The 6,187-nt window shown below is 37.2% G+C and overlaps 1 long non-coding RNA gene across 1 annotated transcript; it reads left to right on the plus strand.

The window, feature by feature from the left end:
- The first annotated feature begins 402 nt into the window (after positions 1 to 402).
- LOC141377107 (uncharacterized) lies at positions 403 to 4,474 on the plus strand. The gene is made up of 4 exons (XR_015505699.1): positions 403 to 664; positions 1,044 to 1,144; positions 1,408 to 2,601; positions 2,743 to 4,474. It is a non-coding gene; the product is annotated as an uncharacterized LOC141377107 (long non-coding RNA).
- The last annotated feature ends 1,713 nt before the right edge of the window (positions 4,475 to 6,187 follow it).

A 6,187-nucleotide genomic window follows, 5' to 3' on the forward strand; every position in this document is an offset into this window, starting at 1 on the left:
TAATATAATATAATATAATGTAATAAAATATAACATCATATAAAATAATATAATATAATATAATATAAAATAATATAATATAATATAACATAACATAACATAACATAATATAATATAATATAATTTAATATAATATAATATAATATAATATAATATAAAATAACATAATATAATATAATATAACATAACATAATATAATATAATATAACATAATATAAAATAATATAATATATTATAATATAATATAATATAATATAATATAATATAATATAATATAATATAATATAATATAATATAATATAATATAAATCAGTCATATAAATAGGCTTGATTTTTCAATATTATTCTTTAGAAGTGTGATCAGTGTGTGTGTGTGTGTGTGTGTGTGTGTGTGTTTTCCAGGGTCTACCTGGTGTGTGTTTGGACTGCTGGAGTGTTTCGAGTGATTTCTCAGGACCCCTGCAGACACTTGAGGTGTGAATGAGCTTCATTTTCTCACCTCACGCACTTCTACATACAAATGGCTGCCCGTCACCTCTCAGAGACCCGGGAAAGAGACGCGGGTCTACAGACAGACAGCACATCAACACAGACCTAGACATCTTCTACAACCACGAATCAGAATAATTTGGAACAGTATGGAAAATGCAAATAAAAAAAGAAGGTATGGTGATTTTTAAATTTAGTTTGACTTGTATTTCAGCCAAATACAAGCCAACACATATCAGTGATTCAGCATCTACATTTAATAATGTTAAAGAGGTTATTTATGTATTAATTAGATTGTAAACCTTATCATTTCGCTGGAGTGCAGTGAGTGCACTATTCTGTGCTTCTGATTGGCTGTATTTAAATAGCTGTCATGTTTCGTCTGGTGCAAACAGCCAAATTGCTTAACTCTGCAAATCTCGTCACGTACTGTGTTGTTAAGACATAGGGTTACAATGTAACCTGCTCACCTAATGTTTACATTTGTAATATTTATATTATTTGCTAAATAATAACCACCTCATGTGGAACTCTGAATCTGTGTTTCTTTTCAGAGTCTGCTACTGACCACCGGGGGTCACGTTTCAGTCCATACCTGTCAACCCTCCTGTTTTTCTAGGATTCTCCAGTATTTTACAGTTCTATCCGATTTTCAGTATTATTTGATTATTATCCATATTTCATTATTTCAAGGTATTTTCCCATATTTCTCCCATTTATTTATTTATTTTTTTGTCTTTCTCTGAAGGTTGGCAATAAATATTAAAGGGCCAATCCTCCCTATATGCAACCCATCCCACCGAACCACCAGGGGCTGCCCTTTAATGAGAGTATGTTCTGTGCTTTCGTTTTATTTATGCATGAAAACACTTTGAAGTAAACATTTAAACAGCGAGATTCCCTTCCTTTTCATTACAGATGCCGTCGCCCCTCCTATGCAATCCTCAAAACAGTCAATCCCTTATTATGGTGGGCATATCCCTTATTATTACATCCCAATGTTAAGAGAAATGTCCGGGTGCTGAAATATAGTTGACTAAACTGGCAGTGTTTGGGTTAAAGAGACCAAAACAAAGCACGACTGACTTCAGCATTGTATTTCAGACAAACAAGAATGCTCAGCATGTTTCCTTAATATCTGCAAACATATTATGGTATTTTTTATGGTTTAGAAGAGTCAAAAACTTACATACAGCACCTTTAAGGTACCTTGAGGTACTCTGTGTGAGTATTCAGCATCATTACTCCAGTCTTCTCTGTCTTGTGATGCCTCAGAAATCATACTAATATGCTAAATTGCTGCTCTGATATGATCAACTCATTTTGCTGCTCAATCATTAACCTGTTAGAGTTCCAGCGTACCGCCCACGAAGCAATAAAGAAATGCTAAGGGGTTAATAAATATTTACACTCTATACACACAGTTAAATACAGTTGTCCGGTCTTTAAAGGATGTTCTGGGAAAAGCATTTGCATATGTTTGAAGGAACGTTTTAAATCTAAAATGTTTTAGTTTGATGTTCATCTGACATTGTTTTACTAATCTTTCATCTTATCGAAGTGTTCAGAGAGTTTAAAAGTGCTTTTGAAAGTGGTTAATGTCCCCGTAATGTTTGCAGAATTGTAAAGTGCTCTTAAAGTTCACAAACTGCATATTTTTACTGTTCAGAGGACAAGAAGAAGTTGCATTGTCTTAACCTTTAATCTAAGAGAACAGATTATGAAACAATGAAAGAATGGTGTAAGAATTTGGTGTAATCATTCATTCATTTTCCTTCGGCTTAGTCTCTTTATTAATCAGAGGTCGCCACAGTGGAATGAACTGCTGCATATCCAGCATATGTTTTACGCAGTGGATGCCCTTCCACCCACAACCCAACATTGGGAAACACCCATACACACTCTTTCACAAACATAGCACCCAGAGGAAAGAGCCGGGGCCACCCTTTGTTTAGGTTAACTCACAAACACTCGCCCTCACTCTCAGGCTCTGTTTACACTAATGCGTTTTCGTTTTAAAACGCATAAGTTTTGCTACGGTTATGCCATCCGTCCACACTACGCTGGAGTTCTCGAGCGCCGAAAACGGAGTGTTTTGAAAACGCTGGAGAGGCCGTTTTCATTCTAAAACGCTGCTGCTCAGTCTCAGGCCCCGTTTACACTAATGCGTTTTAGTTTGAAAAAAGTTTTGCTACGGTTACGCCATCCGTCCACACTACGCCGGAGTTCTCGAGCCCCGAAAACGCTGGAGAGGCCGTTTTCATTCTGAAACGCTGCTGCTCCGTCTCAATGTGGATGATGGAAAACGGAGACATCTGAAAACGGAGGCGGGACTGCCTATATTCATTTTAATATTAGCAACAGACAGCAGAAATGTTGAGGCCTCGTGCTGCATATATGAGCGTCATCTTCACTGTGTGGATATTTATAACAAAACGGAGCCGATAACAACTGCCTCCTTTCAATTTCAGTGAAAATACGAAACACCCTCTCTTTTGCTGAATATCTGTTTTAATAATCGATAATGGCCATTATAAAAGTATAACATACAATAAGTTTATACATTATAGGAAATAAAGGCAAGCGATCAGTCAATATACAGAATAGGCTACGTGGTTACATTAATCATTAACTTATCTTTGCGCTCAGCCAAAAAACGTTACCTGAGAACAAGTAATAGATTTCAATGACCAAAGTCAGGGAATATGTCGTTAGATAAAAACAACAAGATAAATGAAATATCACGTTTAATAAATATAGTGAGATTAGATCCAGCAGATGCTTGATGAGAAGTCCGACTAGCCGAGCTCTCATCTGGGTAGATGGGCTGCAGCGCTTGACAAAGAGTGTGAGTGTGGTCACGTGATGTGCGTTTTCAGCGTTTTGGTGTGGACGGAGAGCAGTTCAGAAACGCTGGGTAAAACGCGAGTGTGGACGCGGATCGTTTTCATTCTAAAACGCCGTTTTAAAACTAAAACGCACTAGTGTAAACGGGGCCTCAGTGTGGATGAGGGAAAACTGAGACATCTGAAAACGGAGGCGGGACTACTGAGATTCGCTACCTGATTGGGGCTTTTGTGTCATTGCGTATCCTTCCCTTATTCGTCAAGCCTCTATCACATGACTATAACACATGGCTTTAACGCTACCGGAAGACAGCCCTGTAGACAACAACATGGACACAGAAATGGGAGCGTTGTTTGCACTATTGTCTGTTTTAGGCCCCATTGTGCAGTGATTCATTTGTTACGTTTAGTAACAACTCTAACAATAACAAAATGCAGAGCGAGACCCATGCTTTCTGTTTATACTAGAACCCGCATGCCCAGACTGCGCGAATGGTCTAGTAATATACGTTTTTGGTGGCATAGTGTGGACGGAGATATGTTCAGAGACGCTTGGTGAAACGCTAATGTGGACGCGGATCGTTTTTGATCTAAAACGCCGTTTTAAAACTAAAACGCACTAGTGTAAACGGGGCCTTAGACTTGGTGTGTCAGGGAATAAACAAAGGGCTGAGGTGAGAGACAGCAGGCCTGGCGGAGCAGATAATAGGGCAGTCTGATCCACAGTCAGAGAGGAAGCTCATATCTGCAGCCGCTGCTTTTAGAAACTGACCATCCTGACTCTCTGCTCCACCTCTTCCCTCACTGATAACTCTGTCACTCACGCGCTTTCAGGAGCTCTAATAATGAGCTAATAATTAGCGGTGGAAGCGGCTGATAAGACAGAGGAAACTGATGGTGAGAAGAAGAGCAGACGAGATGTTTTCTTAACTGATCTCCTGCTGTGCCATATCATTCTGACTAGATCCTGTTTTATTCTCTCAGTATCGCTCGGTTGTTGCTTAATTATGTCATTCTGAGATTTTATTTCATCTGGATCTGATCGCTATCATGCACCCATGCATAACATAAGGTATTCCAATGATAAAAATAAACTTGAAACCCCTCAAAACACAAGATTAATTTCATTGGTCATCCCTAATAAAATTAAATAGAATAAAATTAAATAAAAATAATAAATAAATAAATCAGGCATTTGCATTGTATACTAAGGCATTGTGAAGAATATATATATTCTCCACAGTGCCTTGGTATACAATGCTATATATATATATATATATATATATATATATATATATATATATATATATATGTATGTATATAGCAGTTGCACATACATGATGCAAATCTCCCGTTCCACCACATCCCAAAGGTGATGTTAACATTGTTAGCATGTTGTTAGCATGCTTCTTGTATGAATTAGCATTTTTATATAAACTAGCATGTTGTTAGCATGAATTTAGTATGAATTAGCATGTTGCTAGTATGTTTAGTATGTTTCCAGTTTCTCCAATGTAAAGTCAATGCCAGTTTTTTTACAATGGAAGTTTATGGGACAGTTGCTAAGGTGCTGTAAGTGGTTGCTAGGGTGTGGCTAGTAAGTTTAAAGGTCATCTGATGATGTTGATGATGACACGTTCTTAGGGCCCTATCATACACCTGGCGCAATGTGGCGCAAGGCGCAACGCAATAGTTGTTGGCTAGTTTCAGCTTGGCGCTAGAGTCGTTTTGAAGTTTTGCGCCACGCTGTTTAAATAGCAAATGCATTTGCGCTCATATGTGCGCCCATAGGCGTTCAGGTCAAATAGGAAGGCGTTCTGAGGTGCATTGCTGGCCGTTGCTATTTTTAGAAACTATAATAGATTTTTCAATAGACCAAAACAAAGCCGGCCTATTGTCCAGCACAGAGTTGGGCCTCACTGCTTAATACACACAAGATGTAGAGCAATACGCAGATATCTTTACAAATGAAAAAGAATACAAATATTATGGATATATATATAGGATATAATAAGGATATATATATATAGGTTATAAATATAAAGGATTAAACTATTACAAAACATATTATTGTCTAGCCTACATAAATTTAAAAACCACTGCCTTCACGCCTTCTTCATCTCGGGAGGCTTTTTCAGTTCATTCATAACAATTTGCTTTTGTATAATGGTATTATTATTAGCAGTATTATTTATTATATCCATATTATATTATATCTCATATTTTTTTTATTAAAAACAAGCTTAGATTTGCCCACCTGTAAGGTTTTAGTTCATATGGGGCACAGCATGTGTATTTTTAACCACACTTCGTTGTTATTGTTCATTTATTCGTTTGCTGGAAATTACAACTGAATTTAGAAATAGTTTTGAAACAAATCTTTGCGCTTAACAATCTAAATTAATTATTTATAGGCTAATTGATGTCTGTGTGTACAACACGTTTCCCTATCCACAAGAGTGAAAGTGAAAGTAGATAATGAGAGGCCTTATCTCTTATTCTCACGTTGTTGATGCTCTGTTTAACTGTTGTCTTGCTAGTGAAATGCTCAGTTTTTCCACTTACAAAGTCCTCATGTAAATAGCAAATGCGCTTATGGCGCGACATAACTGGCTCTTAAAGGGAATGGGAGATGAGACTCTAATTGGTTTGTTCTCAAAACAAACCTATAACTCAATAAGAAAATAAGCTCAACCCTTTTAGATCCTGCCCCACGGCACAAAGTGGATTTTTCCATCCTTATATTAGCAAAAGTTAATTCTGACACACCCTGAAAGCGTTTGCGCCCTGCACTTTGCACTTTGCGCATGGACCGTCAAAATAGAGCCCTTAGTGTAACCTTAGGTCTGTGT

The sequence above is a fragment of the Danio rerio genome, chromosome 13, assembly GCF_052040795.2.
Source record: "Danio rerio strain M-AB ecotype USA chromosome 13, GRCz13ab, whole genome shotgun sequence".
Taxonomy (NCBI): Eukaryota; Metazoa; Chordata; class Actinopteri; order Cypriniformes; family Danionidae; genus Danio; species Danio rerio.